The sequence below is a fragment of the Sminthopsis crassicaudata genome, chromosome X, assembly GCF_048593235.1.
Source record: "Sminthopsis crassicaudata isolate SCR6 chromosome X, ASM4859323v1, whole genome shotgun sequence".
Classification (NCBI taxonomy): Eukaryota; Metazoa; Chordata; class Mammalia; order Dasyuromorphia; family Dasyuridae; genus Sminthopsis; species Sminthopsis crassicaudata.
Window position 1 is genome coordinate 78,280,227 of NC_133623.1, and position 20,305 is coordinate 78,300,531.

Sequence of the window (20,305 nt, forward strand, 5' to 3'; positions counted from 1 at the left end):
GGTGGGGGTTGGGGGTGGCCGGGCTCTGAGAGATGCTGGCTTTCTGGGGTTTCAATCTTCACCTCCGGTGTTTACACCCTCTCTGCTGCTCCTGGCTTGCTGCCAAGACGGAGCATCCACACTGGGGCAAAAGCCCTTTCACAGAAACGGCAGAGATCACACCGGGAGGGGATAATTTGGAAAAATGAATAAAAAAAAAAAAGATGCACTGGCTCCAGCAGACAGGTTTTATAACCCACTGGAAGGGCAGTGTCCAGGGTGAGCAGCTCCATTATCTTTACATAATTGCCAAGTGATGTGGAGAGATCCAGAAAGTGGTGAATGGAAGGGACCAGGTAGCTAACTGCTTGGGGGAGAGGGTTTGCTTGTATCTCTACATATGGAGAAGGAATCAGATGGATGCTGACATGCTGGATCTACCTTGTCCATCAGAGAGAGACAGAAGAAGAGAAGACCCTTGAAACGAAGGAGAAGACCCAAGAAACATCCAGTGGTTTCATCTCTGACTACGTCCGCCATGGAAAGAGCATGGCTCTTATGGCAATTGACTCATATACATTAAAATTATTAATAAGACTGCTGGAGGACTTTAAAACCAGCAGGAATCACTGGATTTCCTGAGACATGATAAGACTATTGACATGTAAGGCTTAAAAAGCCTCTAGGAGCAAAGAATGCAGTTCTAATCATGTGAGAGGACCTGAAGGATGAGAGGTATCAAGGCACAAGTGAGTTCTATGTGGAGGTGGCACATAGCCCCAAGAGGTGGCATCTGATTCCAGGTACCATGTCTCCCTCCTTAGTGCTCTCAAAGCCTAGCACTCCTCCCTATCTCTTCTTGGGCCAATCCTGTTATGCCAGGTTCCTAGAGGATCTCCCCTTCCCCCAAATCTTTAGGGGGTATAAATATGTGCTATCTAAGAATAAAGTTCTCTTTTGATTCACCCCTACCTCCTGGTTGGTCTGTCTCTGAGGGATCTGGGTTGGTGCCTGAAGTGTGGCATAGCCGTGCCGTCAATGGATGGGCATTAAGAGTAGCTCTAAGGGGATCTACAAAGTTAGAATAGCTCAAAGGAGGATGCTACATTGCAGGACTTCAAAACTTGCAGGAATCATTGGATTTCCTGACATGTAAAGTAATGGATAATAGATTGCTTTTGGACTATCTCTTGGCTGCTGAAGGAGACATATGTGTGATTGTTATTTACATACCCTCCTTCTAGGACTTCTGGAAATCTTTTACACCACCATGTTGATTTTTATTGTTTGTTATACAAGTACAATTCATGCTTGTTACACTACATTGAGCTTGCACAGGCTGTGGAGAGAGTCGTCACTACTAGTCTGTGTTATATTACCATGTGTTTGTGGGAGCATCCTCCCATGCTGATGGATTTATGTACACCTGTTTCACTTTCAGCTCTGAGGAAACCCGCTAACAATATCTGGTTTGACTCCCCATTTCCCTTCCTGAGAAATCAGAAAGGGTGTGACCACCTGTGTTCTAAAACAAAAGAAAGTGGAAGATGTAGAAGACAGGAACTCTGAATAGGTGTACTTAAATCTAGGACAGAAGGGTATTTATAGTTAAGTGCCTACTCAATGTGAGATAATGGTTCTCTAAGCACATACTTAATGTAACATAATAATTTAATCAATCTAGTTGGCTTGGGGTATATAATTAGGGTATATATGATGATGTAATGTTCTATAGTTGTGCATGCTCAGTTTGTGGTAGTGCAATAATCATTGTGGAGTATTTAAAGGGAATCTCAGACTCAGAATGCTCTCTCAGCAGCAGCTCTCAGCCACAGACACAAGAGAAGATGCCAGATTCCAGACTCCATCTTTTACTAGCCACATGGTCCTCCTGCCTCATTCACTCCTCCACTAAGACCAAGAACTCAGGCTAATCCGGAGGTTCTCAGAGAGCTAGTCCGGACATTACATGCCCCCTCCCAAATTTCCTGTGACCTCTTACTTGACAGCAGCCAGTGGCCTTGTTTCCAGCTTCCTGCTTATGGAAATCTGCCTGGCACAGGCATCTGTTGACCAGAACACACTGTTCCCCAACACTCTCTACTCTGGGTGATCTCCTTTGGTGGCTCATCAGGCCCCCTCATCATACACACTCCCTCCTGACCTCTCATCTCTCTCCATTCTCTCTTGGTGGCCTTAATAACTCCAGTGGGTCAAATGATCACACAGATGCAAGTGTGGAGGGAGCCATATCCTAAAACAACCCATGACCATGCAGATGCACTTGTGATGGGAGCCAGGTCCAAAAACACCCCATGATTATGCAGATGCAATTGTAGTGGGAGCCAGATCCAAAAACACTCCACGATTACACAGATGCAAGTGTGGATGGATCCAGATCCTAAAATGCACCACGACCATTGTTAAAAACAAGCTGAGGCTGAAAATCAGGAAACAAAGAACTTTTACTGAGAAAGTCCGGAGGAATTGGTATTTTCTGGCCAGAATTGTAATGGGAAGAGGGAACACTAGGTACTGAAGCAGACAAGCTTTATGCTGTTTGTTCTTCACAGTTCCCTCCCTTCAGATTATGAATGGACCAATTTCCCCAAGAGTGACATCATTTCTCACATTCTACTCCTAAACATCTTGCTCCTCCCTCTACATACATCCCATGATCCCTTAATGAAGTTGTAATTCCATGCTGGGTGTGTCTTCCTCATGCTTCCTCAAATTTCCATAACACTAGTTTGCACTCCTCATTGATAGGAGATGAATTAATTCATTAGTTCTTTTTAGCATGATCCTGACAGACCATTTACCTTAATTGTCAAGGGGGCCCAATTTTTGTTGTGAGTCTTGTATCATTCTAATCCTCAATGGCATCATGCAGAGAAGAAAAAACATATAAAAGTATTAGACCCCTAAATGCATTATTATTAATTAGGCCCCACTTTGTTTCCATCACTAACCTCCAGACCATGACAACCAATGAATGTTAAAAGGGGAATTCCAAGTCTGGATTGGAACATGTGAAAGTTTCCTGATATTCCATTTTATAAACTTGACCAGTTTTCTGCTGTCCATCAATTTTCATACAACCATATGATAAATTTAGCTTCCCACATTCCCCACCTTCTTCAGCTCACACTTGTCTGAGTAGTCCTACTCTGAGTGGTTTTGCTAGCCAATAAATCTAAGGCTCTTTTCTTCTGATTTGTGATGATTTTTACAGCAGCTTGAAGTTTAATCAACCTATGAAGGTGGTAGATTGGCATTCTAGAAGCCCAACTCTCATCCTGAGCCCAAGGGGCTGGTCCATAATTTTGCATGAACCTTTCTGGGAACTGAGTATCCCCCCACTTATTAGCATCACCAGTGTTGGTCAAAGATGTGTCAATAACCTTTTCTTTATGTCTAAATCATCATACCAGATTAATCCCAGATGATCTCCCTCCTCATCAGGCAGGAAGAAGAATTTAGGTCTAACCGTCCAATGTAACAACTGCCTATCCAACTGGCAGGCAAGTGAGTATAAGCCATTAGCCCACAAATCCAATAAGGGCCCCTTCGTGCTGGCTGTTCACGTGCAAATATTGTAGAAATGTTCCTCCCAACTGGGTAATTCTGTCTTGGAGTCCTAGGGGCCCACCTTCCATAGTATAAGCTCCATAAGAGAAGTCAGTGATATCTGTCTGCAGGTCATAAACCATATTTATTGATTCAGATGTTGTTTGTGAAAGAATGTACACTTTTATTTGATAAACTTGCTGTACTTACAAAACTTTTATATATTCTGTATTGGGAATAGAATAGAGAGAGAGGTTCAGGGATTTTTACTACAACTGCCTCTGTCTCCTCATATCATTATTGTGTCTCACATGACACGATCTATTCTGATGCCCAGAATGAGATCCCCAGCAGCTACTGTAGCAGGTGGCTCCCATAACAGATGTTAGCGGTGTAGTATGGGTGTCCTCTTACCGGATCTCTCCTTGGGATGCAGCATTAACTCCATACATCTCCTTTCTCTGGCTCCAACCTATGACAAGGCTGAGTGCGTGGGCACAAGATAATCCCAGAAGAGAGGAAGCATAAATAGACAGCTCTGAGCAGAATTTCCTCTCTTTCTTCCCAGTACCCCCACTGAGAGGATGAGTGAATAAAGACAGACCGTTTGCATCTCCCTGATTGGCTTGTCCACAGGCTCTGAAAACTGGTATGTATGGCCCTGACAGCCTAGAATAATGTGCCCACACAGTCCGGCACACCAGGGGCCCACCTTCCATAGTATAAGTTCCATTCTGCAGTATTCACACAGCCATAGCTGCTGTTCACTCTTCCAGTCACAACTTTGGACAATAGGACTTGATATCATACTTTCCCTACTCCAATACTCCTGAAAATACTTTCCTCTCAGTGAGTTGTTCTTCCAATGACATTCTATAAATTAATATGGGCGAGTAATCGCACCGTCCTTTTTATTTTATCCACAACATCTTGCCAAATAAGTCAAATCCCCCAACAGTAGAGTGCTCAATAATTCCTCAGAGGTACAGCATGAACTACTGAGAAGAATTGTTCCCCCCAAACCTGCTCCTTAATTACCAGGACCCAGGTGCTACCATTTGATTGGACATGAGTCTGACTCGAATCTCTTCTATCTCTACTGTAGTTGTTGAGGACAATGATTAAATGTGGAATCCAGAAAGCCTGTGAAAAGGTTTAAGGGAAATCTTTCCCTTTAAGGAGTGGCTCGGCTCCCCAAAGCCCCCCATTCCTCTCTCTGCCAGAGCTGTCGATCCCAGCCCCCACAGACGTGAATCCCAGCCCACTAGAGAAAATAAAGGAGTGCTTTGGTAATCTTTATCTGCCTCTCTGAGCAGAGCTGACAAAGTCCAAGAAAGATCGACATAACCCAGAGAAGTCAGTGATATCTGTCTGCAGGTCATAAAACAAATTTACTGACACAGATGTTGCTTGGGAAAGAATGTACGCTTTTATTTTATAACCTTTTGTTATTTACAAAACTTTTATACAGTTTGTACTGGGAATGGAATGGAAAGAGAGGTTCGGGGATCTTCACTACACCTGCCTCTCTGTTTCCTCCTATCATTGTCTCTCACATGACACGATCTATTGTGATGCCCAGAATGAGATCCCCAGCAGCTACTGTAGCAGGTGGCTCCCATAACACCCATTAGTGGTGTAGTTTGTATTTTTGCACTGTAAATGCAACTACATTTCCTCTCCCCCAACCACTCTCCCTCTCCAGTTTGATTCAGGCAATATATGCCTCTTACTGGGTCTGTCAAATGCCATATACATTTCTCAGCCTGAGACCAGAATCCAGTAGCATTATGTACCTCGGAATGGTTCCTGGGAATCCAGGCCTCTCTCCAAGGTACTGGCACCCAAGGCCATCTCTCAGATTGTCGTGGACCTCCACAAATCCAGCAATTGGTCACACTAAAACTTTTGGCAAAGGCTCCCATCACTTGTAGATATTTATTCTCCCCTGCTCCCCAAAATTGGAATCTTGGAATTGGTGTTCTTTCATTAAAGGACGTCGGGAGATAAATTAGAAAGGCAGGGATGAGGGTAATTGCCACCCTGAGGGCCATGGAAAGGCTTGATTATCCGAAAGCACCCACCCTTCTACAGTGGCACCTGGTCTCTGTCTATATAACTTCCAGAACCAAGGATGGTTGTGGACCTCTACACAAATAAGCCTAAAGGAAGAGGGATCTGGGAAAGGTCCCTGCGATTCCCAGCAAACTACCTTCAGGGGAATTCTGTTTCCATTGAGGTTCATCTGATCACAATGCATCCACTTCATCTCCCAGTCTACTCCCAAACACCAAGGGTCAAACAACCAAGCTATGAGTCTCTGGTACCGTTGGACCGGAGTCCAATCAGGATCATCATCACACGTGAGAGACATGAGGCAAGAGAATACTTTACAGGGTTAAAAGTCCCGCTGGTGATCTTGGTTTCTTGACCTTGTACCTTGGAGCAATCAGTCCAACTGTGTTCAGTAGTTCTTAGGGCAGTTGCAGCAATGAGGAGAATCCGGAATGGCCCTCCCCAGCTGGGATGCAGCTTTTCTCCCTTCGGGAACTTTAGCGGGGCCCAATCCCCTGGCTTGAAAGGATGGACCACGAAATCAAGAGGTGGAGTCTGAGCCAGGAGTCCTTTCCATCAGAGTTCTGAAAGGGAAGTGGACACTACCAGGATAGAGTCTCTCGGGCTCCTGTCCTTTGTCTGAAATGTTGGTATCTCCTCTTCCCTCCCAGGATAAGGCATTCCATAAAAAACCTCAAAGGGTGACATGCCTAGGTCTCTCCTAGGAGCCATCCTAATCCTAAAAAGGGCTGATGGCAACCACTTAGTCCACTACACACTTCTCTATAATCTGCTCTGCTATGATGTAAACCACTACTCATCCAAATTCGCTAAGAAACGCCTGAAATAATGCCTGGGTTCCCCAGTGACCACTTCTATGTAAAACTCCCAGCAGTTCCCTGGTCATTCCTTTGCTTATCATTTTCCCACCCCTCTGAGAGTACCTACCAGTCTTTATATCGTTAATGGCTCCAAGTTTCAAAGCTCCTCTGTTTCCTTCGGACTGAAGACAGGTACAGTCTTGGGATGGTCAAGTTGTGGAACTGTAACTAACATAATATGGATTACTGCTATTTCTTCTGGCAGTAGGAAATTCTCTAGCACAAGCCTAATTAATTTGCCAGGAGGAAAATCCTTCCCATTACACTTTATAAGACCCCATTCCTTCTAAGTCTTTCCAAAGGTATGCACTACCCCTTATGCATTTTTGGAATCTGTGTAGATAGTTCCCTCTGTTCCACTTATCACTTCAAGGCCTCATTTAAGGCATATTGTTGACAGGTCCGTGCCAACCAGGATCAGGTCTACTGCAGGGACCTAGACTCCAACACAAGACCAATCTGTCTCATTTCTAATTGCATAGCCATTCCTCCTTTTTCCCTGGAGCTTTCTCGAGGAGCCATCTACGAAAAAATGCTCTCTTATTTCAAAAAGAGTATCAAGTCTGATCTAACTTTGGTTTGGAGGTCTGTCACATTTAGACAGTGGGGTTCAGTTTCCCTCTGATCTGATTCCCTTTTGTGAAGGATGGTGGCCAGAGTCACACAATTCTTGGTACCTAAAGCAAAGTCATCTATTTTTTTTCTAATAATAATGATTGATATTTTTAATTTCATGAATCAGTCAGCCAATGACTTCTTCTTTGGTTCTGAATATCCCTAACTTGATGCAGATCACTCACTACCAATTCCCCCCCAAATTATTCGGCTTTCTTGCAACAAGGAAGCAATCCAGAAAATTGTTTGTACACATCCCCTTGAGATCACCCCGAGTATGTTAGACACCAAGGCAACTGGCTGCCTCTGTGTAGCCCAAGATTGAGTCAAAATCCCCAAGGCAGTCCCTTTTTTTAGCTTAAGATATAGATGCAAAGGTTTTTCAAATGTAAGTAAAGCCAACACTGGGGATGTAATGAGAGCACAATTCCCTCTTTAATTACAGGCAAAGATTGAAGATTAAGTTCTTAAATTCCAGTACTTGAGCATATTAAAGCACTTGGTCAGGACTTGGGGCTGGTAAAACGACCCAGTAGCTTTCTCCCCCCTTTTAAACATTCTTATTACAGCCATTCAAATTCTTAAACTAATTAACATCTAGATTACTTTTCTAAGAACCCAGCTGACAAAAATTTGAATAACATGGCCAAACTGACCAAATTTAGCAGTGCAAGAAGATTTAGAAACAAAACAATATGATAAACAATGCCATCTATTTTAAACTTGAAAGAGAACTCATTGTGGAACCAAACCCATAGAACCTTAGGTGGCTTCCATTCTGGTGAATGTATTTAAGGCTTATCTTACCTAGAAAGTCATTCTGCTCTTCTCCTTGGATTTTGCATACCAATCACGTCCAATTCCTAGAGTTATCAAATGGGAAGCAACTTCAACTAATTAAAGAAATCATAAAAACAATTAGCATTCGTATAGAATTTACTCAAAACCAGGCACTGTGTGAAGCGCTTTACAATTCTGGGATCCTCAGGACCATCCTGGGAGGTGAGGGCGATTATTATCCTCTTACAGGAAAGTAAGCCTTGCTAAAGAGACATAGGGATATTTGGTTCCCAGTCACACAGATAATACATTTCAAATCATATCAAATCCAGATTGGTAATTGCTCATGGAAACAGATTACAGTTTCCAGGTCCCAGTACTCTAAGCTCTTCAAAAGACAAAAAAGATCATTGTCCATAAGTCCTATTTCCATTTTATTAAAGACGAGTGGAGACAATTCCCTCTCCCTATAGTCTTTTCTCATACTTCCTTAAAGAGCTGGATTCATTCTCAAGGCCCTGCCTCCTTCACTTTTCCTTGAGCCTTTCCAGATCAGGAAGTAGCCCAAGGATTCAGCCAATGCAGAGAAATACTTAGAAAAGTGTAGTTTTACAGTTTGAATTCACTGGGCAGCTTAAAGGGTGCTGGGCCAAGGGTTACAAGCTATCATTTTGAGAATTTCCTACTAGAAGATTCCAGAAGAAAGACTGCTTTGCTCAAGAAGTTCTGCTGGCGCATGTGGCAGATGTTCCTGGACAGGGAAACCTTTGAGAGCTGCACAGTGGGAGGGAATTAAACAGTTCTCAGAACAGTGTAAGGAAGCATCTGAGATCTTATCATCACAGATCACAATGACATAGATACACACATACATAATCACACACACGCACACGCATATGTTCTGCCACATCCAATATTTGTAAAGTGTTGGGTGTAATAGAGGTTTCCTCCAGATTCTGCTGAGCGTTGGGTGCACACAGTTCCCCCGGCCTTTATCTGAACTTAGTCTTTAGACTAAAGCAGGTTCAAGGCTGAAACTGAAAAGTCTTTTCCTTTGCAATCTCTAGCTCTTCCCTGAAGGGGGAGGAAACCTCTGCAGGGTAAACTGAAGGTCAGGCTAGATCCTGAGGATGCACAATACTAGCCCCACTAATTCAGTTACTGATCTGCTGCTGGTCTTTGCCATCTTATTTCCATCAGCCTTTACCGATGGCATCCATAATCCAAAAGGACAAAAGAAGGGCTGCATTCAGGAAACTGTCACACTGATTTAGGGCATAACTCAGAAAAAATCACACACGTGAGGTAACTTGGCAGCCTCACAAACTTCCTGCCGCAGTTAATCTAAGAGTAATACTAGTAGATCATAATTTCTCTGTAAATAAGACCAAAATAAATTAAATGGGGGGGTAGAAGGAAGAAGAGTAAGGGAAAAAATGGGGAGGAGGAAGAGGAGGAAGAGGAGGGGAAGAGGAGGAGGAGGAGGGGGGGAGGGGAAGAGGAGGAGGGGAAGAGGAGGGGGGGAAGAGGAGGGGGAGGAGCAGCTGTGGGGGGCACGGTCAGGGTCAGTATCAGGGCAGAGGGGGGTTACCTCTTGGGGGTTAAAGGCAGGCGTCCTCCCAGAGCCGGGGTAGGCTCAGAGGAGAGGTGCTCCCTCTTGGGAGGTCAAGGTTGGGGACATTCAGCCTGGCGACAGTCAAGGAAAAACTCGGCCAGGAAGGAGAGGGAGAGGATCGCTGGTCTCGGGTCAGGGCCGGTGTCCGGATGGTGACCGGATGGTGACCAGCTCTCGACACCTCGGAGGGGGGCCTGGGGGCCGGGTGGGGGGGCGGCCTGGGGGGGACCAGAAAGGCCAGGACTCCAGGTACTCACTGTTGGGTGAGGCTGCACCTGACAGACGGACGGATGGGCGTCTGCAGATGGGCGGCCAGAAGGACACTGCCCACGGGAAGAAGTGGGGGAGAAGGCCCGGCCCTGACCCGCCTCACCTTGTCCCCTGGCCCTGCCCCCAAGCACAAGCTGTTCTCTTCCGCTCTCCCAGGGATGATCACGAGGACAATGCTTATCCTGACCCGACCGTGACCCAAAGTCACTTGGGGCACGAGGGGAGCTCCAGTCACGTGCCAGGGCGGAGCAGGCCCTGGCGGGAGAGGAGAGGCACGCGGCTGCCACGTCACTTCCTGGGGCTGGGGGCGGGGCGCTCCTGTGGGTAAAGACAGAAAGGAAGGAGATGTTCAGAGCGTGGCGCGGGAAGATACTGGGAACAGGGCCTTGGGGCAAGGGAGAAGGAGGTGGTCACTAGAGAGCTGTCCTCCGGCTCAGGTGACCAATTCCCCAGTTAGATCAATAACCCCGCCCCCTGCTCTCTGTCTCCATGGTTCCCACATTTCGCTGCTTTGGGACCCGCCCCATCCCGCCAGCCCTGGGGAGCGGGGAGGGTGAGGACCCCCCAGGGACAGCCGGGTCTCAGTCCTCGGGGCGGTGCCACAAAAGCACAAGCCGCTGGGGACGCTGACCCAGGCGGCTGCCTCAGCGGGGGCCCTGGGGGGGGGGCTGCGTCTGTGCCCCGGGAGCCCCTCAGGGACAGGTGCAAGGTGTTCCACTTCCCAGCGCATCCCTCGGGGCAGTGAGCAGCGCACCCAGAGCACCCAAGCAATGCCCCAGACCCACGTGGGCCCTTCCCTCCGGCCAGACTTCCTCCTCAGCCTCGGGGGAAACGAGCCCCACAAAGGACATGCTCCGGGGGCTCTGCAAGCACCCCTCCCGCCTCTCAACCTCGAATGGCTCCTGCCATACACAGCGGTGAGGCGGAAGGCTCCCCCTGTCCACTTCCAAGGAGACTCCGGTGCCAAAAGTCCCCCCCCACCGTGCCCGTGAGTCACGGACTGATCCCGCCTCGCTGAGGAGGCTTTCTTGATCGGTCCAGAGGGACTTCTCAGGGCTACAGATCCCGGTTCCCATGTGGCTCCATCCCGGGAGAACCTGCTGTTCCCCTGTCCGCGTTGTCCTGTGCTCTGTTTGCTCAGGAAACTCAACGGAACGTTTGCCGCCATTCCAGGGTTGCTGAATGCAATATGCAACACGCAGAATCCTTCAGTCTTCTCAGACTGCAGGACGGCCGCCTCCACTTCATCGGCTGCCCAATAGTTCTTTCCTCCCGGGAGCCTCACTTTCCTTAAACCGCCCGTTCAGACAATTGTCCTGTTCTGTCATTACCACCTCCTCAGGGTGCCCTGCATGCAGTGCCTCTTTACTCACAAATCCTCCTCCTTTCTCCCCTGGGCCATTTCTAGCCTCCCCACGGGTTTCACATGTCCCATGGTTCTTCTCCGATCCATTATTAACTCAGCAGCCAAAAGGATGTTCTAATCCCTTGATCAATTAACCTGCTCAGGAAATGCCTGGGGCTTCCCAATCTAACTACGGTGTCCTACAGACCCCTCTGTTTGGCACTGAGAGCTTTTTCAAACCTGGCCGTATCTTAGCTTCATAGCCTTAGTACATACTAATTGATCAGTCATCAGTTATCAAGCCTCTAAAGTACGCCAGGCAAAGTGCTCAGCCCTGGAGTTCCAAAAAAGTTTCTTCCCTCAAGGAGCTTCCGTTCTAAGGGGCAGACCACAAAGCGATCCGTTCAGACAGACTTCGTACAGAATAAACAGGAAGAATTAACCAAGTGAAGGCTCTGGAATTTAGAGGGCTTAGGAAAGACTTCTCATAAAAGATGCGATTTTACTTGGCAGGGAATCAGATGAGAAAAAAGAGCTTTGCAAGCAGGGGGGACACCCAGAGAAAACGCGAGAAGCGGAGAGATGGCGCGTCCTGTATGTGGGATCACCGGGGTGCCAATGTCACTGTTTGAATGGCTGAGGTGCAAGCAGCCTGGAGAGACAGGAGGGGGCCATTTCCTCTCAGGAGCTGTCTTCAGCAAGATGTAGCTGCTTCCTCTTCCTCACACAGGATACTTCATTAGCCATCTACTTGGCCTATCTCCCATGACTCCTACAAAGCAGGCACCTAATAAATGCTCCCTAACCAAGTAACTGACCTTCAGGTATTGCCCTTCACGCTTTTTCATTGACATGTGGTTTCTGTAGATTTTGAAATATTTAGGCTTGAGATCAATAAATCCATTCAAGAAACTCCCAAATCTCCTCTGTACATCGGGGATAAACACAGGCTCCAATCGTTGACTTTTAAAGCCCTTGACATTTATCCTACTTTTAAATTTTTATTCTATACTGTTCTCTTTCCTGTGTCTTCTTGTAATTATCTGCTTATTTTGTGCTTCACGTGACTCTTAATTTCTAGAAATCCCCCATGACAGGCACAACATGCCTGGCACATAGTAGGATATCAATACATATTTACTAAATTGAATTAAATTGACAGTAGGTGCATAATAAAACTTGTTGACCAAGCACTTGCCTTTAAGGAACATTACGCATCTTCTTTCACTGACATCTGGTGTTCAAACAGGATACTGCAATGTACTTTGAAATTTCAGACAAGGAAAAATACTTCAAAAGTCCTCATTTAAGGACATCCCATAATATCACTTCACAGTTACTTGAAGGCTACTACCTCATGTCCTTCTCCTAATATTACAGAGTCTAATTTTATTTATTTTAACCTGTAGGACAATGTACTTCAACTTAAGGGGAAACAAAGGCTGATAAATGAAGTCCTGAATTTGTGACAGGAAGTAGGTAATGAATTCCTTCATGGTACATAAGAAATGAGGCCAAATCATCAGTATCAAAATTGCCCATGAAACTCTTCTTGATCATCTGATATAGGACAACGTTACCTCCCAGCTGCTTACCTCAGCGGGGGTCAACTGGTTTCTCACCTTCACCAGGTCTTTTGACGTCTCCTCTCTGATTATCCCAATCAAAGAGCTATCTCTTTAGAGGTTCCACCACAGAGCATCCGAGTCACTCAAGTATGCAGCAACAGGTCTTTATTCTAACTCTTTACATAGTATTCTCTAACATTCCCTCTAGCCTTCCCTCTGGAGTTCTCCTGGAGTTCCCTTGAGTTCCTTCCCCACCTTCTGCAGCCCCCTTTTTATAGTCCCCTGGTCACATGAGTGAGAGTGCATAAGTTTGAGCATGATCAGCAAGAGCGAGGAAGCTTTTCCTCGTTAATGAGGTCTACTCAATACCTTTATGCCCTGTTTTCAGGCTCAGGCAGAATAAGCCTCTGAATGCTTCTTATACTCTGCCCTTGAGATCTGCCCCTGACCATAACAGGACAAGAACTCATGACTGTAGAGACACCACTGATTCGCTTTCACCCTCATTTTCACTTCATTCAACAAAATATCGATACCTCACAAGAGCTATATTCAGAGAATATAAATGCAAAAAAAGCAGTTTGTCTTAATTGTAATTGAAAGTACTTCAAGAACGTCATATCAAATCTTAGTGAGACTTGGAGCCATGCAAGTAATACTGGCTTTGCTGAGCAGAGTTAGTAAATTAAAAAGAAAACCCTGGGAGCTTACAAAAGCAGGCATTAAGTGTGGCCACGGCTGTAGTCATTGTCCTAAGTAGTAGAGCTGGGATTGCAGTCTAGCTCCTCTACTTCCAGATGCTAAATGATGTTTGCCATCTGTCTCCCACTGTTATATTTCGTCTGAACAGAGCCATGTCTCTATCTCTCCTTCCCTTGTGATTTGTCTCTCACAATTCTTCCCTTTATTTCTAGTAAGCATTGTGCTTCCACACATTTTTTCCCAATGCCTTTCTCAAATGTCCATAGCATTAGTTTGCACTCCTCTTTGAAGAGAGATGAATCAGTCCATTAGTTCTTTTCAGCATGATCCCAACAGACCCTTCCCCTGAAATGTGAACCAATCCCAATTTTTGTAGTGAGTCTTGTATCATTCCAATCATCAATGGCATCATACAACCAATGAATGTTAAAAGGGGAATTCCAAGTTTGCATTGGAGCATGAGAAAGTTTCCTGATATTCCATTTTATAAACTTGACCCATTTTCTGTCATTATCAATTTTCATACAGTCATTTGATACATTTAGCTTCCCACATACCCCACCTCCTTCAGCTCACACTTGTCTGAGTAGTCCTAGTCTGAGTAGTTTTGCTAGCCAATAAATCTAAGGCTCTTGTCTTCTGATTTGTGATGATTTCTACAGCAGCTTGAAGTCTAATCAACCTATGAAGGTGGTAGATTGGCATTCTAGAACCCCAACTCTCATCCTGAGCCCAAGGGGCTGGTCCATAATTTTGCATGAACCTTTCTAAGGGCTGACTATCCCCACGCCTATTAGCATCACCAATGTTGGTCAAGAATGTGTCAATATTCCTTTACTTCATGTCTAAATCGTCACACCAGCGTATTCCCAAATGATCTCCCTCCTCATCAGTCAGGAAGAAGAATTTAGGTTTAACCAGCCCAATGAAAACAACTGCCTATCCGACTGGTAGACAAGTGAGTATAACCCATTAACCCACAAATCCAGTAAGGACCCGTTAATGCTGAGTGTTCACATGTAAATGTTGTAGAAGCGGTCCTCCCAACTGGGTAATTCTCTGTGTCTTGGGGTCCTAGGGCCTACCTCCTTCAATAGTTCCATTCTGCAGTATTTACACTGCCATAACTGCCGTTCACTCTTCCAGTCACACAACTTGCGTGCAACAGGACTTGATGCCATATTTTCCCTACTTCAATATTCCTGAAAATACTTTCCTCCCTGGGAGTTGTTCTACCCACCCCACTCTATGAATGAATATGGATTATTATTCACACCATCCTTTTTATTTTGTGCACAACATCCTGCCAAATTAATCAAATCTCCCAACAGTAGAGCGCTTATTAATTCCTCAGAGGTAATGCACGAACTACTGAGAAGTGTTCCCCCAAAACCTCCCTTAATTATCAGGAGCCAGGTGCTAGTACTTAGTTCAATATGAGTCTGACTCCAGTCTCTTCTATCTCTATTGTCGTTGAGGACCATGCTTAAATGTGGAACCCAGAAAGCCTTTGAAACGATTCAAGGGAACAGCACCTTGAAAGCAGTGAATCCCAGCCTCCATATATGTGAATCCCAAATAAAGGAATGTTTTGGTAATCATTATCTAACTCTGAGCAGAGCTAACAAAATTCAAAAAACATGAACATAAGCCAGAGAAGTCCGTGAGATCTGTCATGAAACAAAGTTACTGACAAAGTTGTTGCTTGTGAAAGAATGTATGCTTTGATTTTATAATCTTGCTGTATTAAAAAAAAAAAAAACTTTTATATATTCTGTATTGGGAATGGAATAGAGAGGTTCAGAGAAACAATGCTCAGTGTCCACCTTCCATCCCTCTGATGTAATAATTCTTTTGCCCTTCTTCATAGGATGCAATAGAGTCTCCTTTCTTTTTTTCTTCTCCAGTACAATCTTTTTTTTTTTTTTTTTGGTCACCCTGCAATTGTTTTAGATTATCACATCAGAGTTAACATAAAACCACACCCTCTGTCTTTGTTTAAGGCTTCTACCTGCCACAGCAGAAATCATGTTTATCAGAGTTCTTTCCATAATATATTTCTGACTCCCAGAGTAGTTTTTACCACCAATGCATGGTTTCCCAAGAAGAAATCAGCTTGGTATTTTTATTCTCCACCAAAAACATATGAAGGACCTTGATCTTGCATGTGAGCCTTCAGGCAATCAATAAAGCAGATATAGGAGAACCTTTATTTTTGCCTGATGAAAAATGCCAAGTACAAAGAATTTGAACTTGCTCATGGTGTCTGGCATATATACCTCATGCACTTAATAAATGATTGATACAGCTTCTCTGGACACAGACCCTACCATCTCCAAATTTAAGAAAAAAACTAAACACATCATTTCTCAGAGCAGGAAGCCAGGGAAGAGTATGAGGACCTAAGTGTCCTTCAGAAATCCACCAAGTTAGAGAGGTCCTGACATCCTGTCCCTGGTACTTTTTATGCCCTTGAAGGACTAGGAAGATTTATTGGGAAGAGGGGCCAATCTGGTTCTATTCAGTCGAGACATCTTTTATGCTACTTACTATGTGCTAGGCTCTGTGCTACAGTGGAAATAGGAAGAATTGTTGAATAGTCCCTGCTCTCTCAAGTAGCTCACAGAATAATGGGAGAGTAAACAAACAGCCATGAAATGTTAGGTTCTTACTAAGTGCTAATGAGATAATGAGATATTTATTAGGTTCTTACTAAGTGCTAAGTCGGTACTTAACAATTCTCTAGTTCTGGCCTTTCCTGGTAGTTTGACTTGTGAATTCCTAAGGAAGAGCTTGTGTGCTTGGGAGGAGCAAGCTCATTGGTTGAAGTGGTTCTTCCCAGAAGCCCTTGCATTATCCCACGCCCATTCTCTGGGAGGATAAAAGAGGACAGCACTCCAGAGATAGGAGAAATCTCTGTTCTACACCTGGCTTGATGCAGCTCTCTGCAGGAAGGGAAGTCGGCTCTCTACAGGAAGAAGAATCTGTCCGAGAGATTTGAGTAGACACAGCAGATCTCCCCCTAGAGAGCGATCGGCAGTGTCTGGAGACAATAGCACACTACAATGAAATGCAAGTCATATACAGGAAATATTGTAAACGATCAATATAAAGAGGGCGCTAGAAATTTGCTGGAAAAGGGAAATGCTCCTACAGATGGTGAGATTCAATTGAAACTTGAAGAAAGCTAGGGAAGTCAGAGGGCAGGAATGATAAAGGAGAATGATCTTGGCATGGGGCAGCCACTGAAAGAAAATGCTCAAATTAGAAAAGATTGAAGATCTTGTCCTAGGAACAACCAGGAGGCAGATGCTTCTGTACTGAAGAATTCATCTTAGAACTGAGGGAAAGTGTCTAAGGGGTAAGGAAGCCGGACAAGTGGGTGGGTAGTTTGTAAAAGGTTTGAATGCCAGAGCGGATTTTTAGTTTGGATCCTGAGTTGATAGGGAGCCCCAGATGATTGATTTTTTCAGGTGAGGCCACACGGTACAACTTATGTAGGCCACCTGTTAAGACTGTGTGGCACAATCTGAAATGGGGATACACTGGAGGTCAAGACCTTAAACAATTTTAGCTCAATTCCTTATATATTTGAGAAATAACATTACTATGTGAGAAACTTGCTAATAATTTCCCCTACTTACCTGTTTTCTTCTACTTTTTATTTTACAATTTTTGTGCCAATTTAATTTCATGTAATCAATATTATCGATTTTGTTTCCCTTGATACTATTTCTTGTGTGGTCATAAAATCTTTCCTTATCCATAGGTCAGACAGGTACAGTTTTCTTTGTCCCCATGATTAACCAATGGTACTACAGTTTATGTCAAAATCAGGTTACCATTTTGACCTAATCATGGTATAAGATGTGCCATGTAGATTTTTGCTCAGTTCTGCCAAACTGCTTTCCAGTCTTCCCAACAATTTTTGTCAATTGATGAATCCTTAATGGTAATGCTTGGATGTGTAGGTGTACCAAACATTATATTAATATGATTTCCTATAGTGTACTGTTTACCTAATCTATACCACTGATTAACCCCTCTAGATCTTAGCCATTATCAGATCGTGTTTATGATCCCTGCTTTGTATTGTATATTTCTTTCTTTTTTGCTGTGGCAATTTGAGGTTAAGTGACTTGCCTAGGGTCACACAGTTAGGAAGGGTTAAGTGTGTGAGATAAGATTTGAACTCAGGTCCTCCTTACTTCAGGGCTGACTTCAGGCTCTATCCACTACACCACCTAGAGACAGAAGGAGAGAGAAGGAAACACCCAACAATGAGTAAGAAGTGGCAAAGAGGTAGAACTAAATCCAGTTCAGACAAGAGGCAACCAAGGTCTGAACTAGAGCAGTGGCTGTGTGAGTGGGGAAATGCAATAGATATTGTAGAGGTAGAAACAATATGGGAATGTATGAGGGAAGAAACTGAAAGCATAGTGGAGCCCTGCACAAAATTAGGAAAATAGAAAGGAGATATGTCAGAGGTAAGGGAAGATGCTATGGAGCACCCATTTGAAAGTAGCCAAAGGAACAATTCTGGTGATTGTCACTAGATGTGACAACTGAGATGCTAATAGAGGACTGATGGGATCACAAAGAGAGGATGTAGAGGGGGATGAGAAGGGGACTCAGAACAAATCTGGATATTTAGAAGCACATAGATAGCCAATTGTGTTTTTTCCAATGGAATCCTGCTGTTTGGATTCATATAGAAGCATAGTTTCGTTCATAAAATGTCAGAGTTTGGAAGGAACCTAGAGATCATCAAATGAAATCACCTAATTTTAGAGGGAAGGAAGCTGAAGCCCCAAAATGGGAAGTGAGCTACCCAAGATTGCAAAAGGAGGCAGTAACTTCCAGTGCTCTGTATGGAGGCTATCCTAAGAACCATTTTCAGCAGTGGTTGGTGGAGTTTTTTCAGCTCTCAGCAGCATCAATGCCGTTGGAGATGGTGCCCACTGATTGGTAACATCTATGAGCTTGGCATCTCTGTTTCTTGGTCAAGACTCGAGACCAATTTGAGTAGGATGGCTGTGATAACCGTGACTCATACCTACAGACGGAAGGGAGCCGAGAAATGGCATGTGATCGTGCAAGTTCTTCTTTTGATGGGATCATTGCCATGATGAGTCCGGAGGACAGCTGTGTAATGTAACATTACATAGATAGGTACATATAGATAGATACATGTAACATTACACAGCTGGGTGTCTAAATGGCAGTGAGTCAGGACCTTCGGTCCTGGAGTTTATGCAGGGTCTGTCACTGGCTGTCTGCCTCAAGAAATTGTTCAGGGACTGAAGAGCCATGGCGTGCTTTACAAATCCAGAGACACCGCCATAAAGATCTAGAGATCCCCTTTGCTCCTGGACCCTATCAGGCTGAGGTTTTTTGTCTGGGGAACTGAACAAATACTACTCATTTTCCTGCATGCCCTCTATTCTTCAGCCTTTGAGGGATGCCAAGAGCAATAACGACTGACTGCAGGAACATTGGATTCTGGGTGGCTAAAAAAGGGTGGGATTCATAAGATTTTGAAAACGTCGAGGCAGGATGTGCTGTTTATCCCATCACGAGTGCCAGACTGTCGGATTACAGGTAGGTCAGAGGATAATAAATGTGGACTGTCTCAGTCAGAAGGACGCTTTCTCAGGTTTTTTGGTTCAGAACTCCTTTTACTCAACTGTGAACAGGCGCCACATTCTTAACTTTGTTAGGATCTTCTCCGAGTTTGTCACGGTATTCCACATGGCTGCCGACCCCTTGAATCTTCATGTTCCGATAGATAGAGGGTTTTGCCTCATTAGAAACTTTTATAGCCCTGCTTATCCTACTGATCTATTTATGGCCATCTTTTTGGACCAGACCCAAAGAATTTCAATGATAGAATTAAATAATCCACTGCCTATTTGCAGCAGTGAAAGCCTATGATATAAGTGAAAATAAGTGATACTTGAAGCATTTTGGAAGAGCTGACTACCTTCCTTTCCCCTTCCCCCCCCCCCCGCCTTTTTTGTCCGGGTTCACAACCTAGCTCTGTTATCAGTTGTATAACCTTGTATAAACCACTTACGACGTCTTGATTTGTAAAATGATGTTGTCTTAATGTTCCTCTCAGCTCTAAAATGATCATCTCTCTTTCCTAGCAATATTATTGCCAAAAAGGGTATTGCTAGGGACTAGCAATTGGTCTAAATAGCACCATGAATCTATTTCAAGTAGCTTTCCATTTCTATCTGCTAAACTTTGATCTCAAATTCAAATTGGCAACTCAGAAAAGTTCTTAGGAATCTAAGACTGACCAGTCAGTCCTTGCCCTGTGTTCTGACCAAGCCCCGTTCTTTTCTCAGTTCCCTCAAGCCAACATTATTTAGGAGGAAAAAATGGAAATCAGACAATTTATAGGATATCACAACTGTAATATCTAGTGTATTTTGACTAAGATTTTCCCCAATTCCCCATAACTAACCTTATGTGATTAAGGCTAAACTTAAGACTATGTTAACTTAGTATCCTTGCCTATTCATCAGTTTGAAGGACTGCCCTATTAACCAGCTTTCCTGGTCCCATCTGACTTTCCTAGGAAGCTATTCCTGCCCACAAACAGGTGAACCAGAGACTAGGTAACGACCGTCACATTAATATCGCTCTTCCCATTTAGAAAAATGATGGACCTTAGCATTCGTTTCCTTTCATCATTTTTAGCTACACATAGTCTATTACAGTAATTTTCTTGCAGCTTTAAATCAGTCTCTGCCACCTGTTTGTCTTGCAGCTGTGTCATGGTTGATTCTTAGGACTGAACAGACCGTTAGCTTCTGGTCATTTCGATTTCTACAGGTTGACCCCTCCTTCTGATGCTATCCTATTTCCTTCTTCCTTTAGAATGCTTCAGCTGATGCCAAATGCTGTGCAAGTCTTA

The 20,305-nt window shown here is 44.3% G+C and overlaps 1 long non-coding RNA gene across 7 annotated transcripts in view; it reads right to left on the reverse strand.

Annotated features, from left to right (window-relative positions):
- Positions 1–4,955: 4,955 nt before the first annotated feature.
- LOC141548776 (uncharacterized) overlaps positions 4,956–20,305 on the reverse strand; it is a 99,483-nt gene continuing 84,133 nt past the window's right edge. For 5 of the 7 annotated variants that reach the window (XR_012484060.1, XR_012484057.1, XR_012484055.1 and 2 more), the window contains 4 exons: positions 9,753–10,083; positions 7,908–8,654; positions 6,553–6,653; positions 4,956–6,188 (listed from right to left, as the gene is read on the reverse strand). This is a non-coding gene — a long non-coding RNA (uncharacterized LOC141548776). The remainder of the gene's footprint in view (positions 6,189–6,552; positions 6,654–7,907; positions 8,655–9,752; positions 10,084–20,305) is intronic. The other 2 variants (XR_012484054.1, XR_012484059.1) reach the window with 2 other exon arrangements.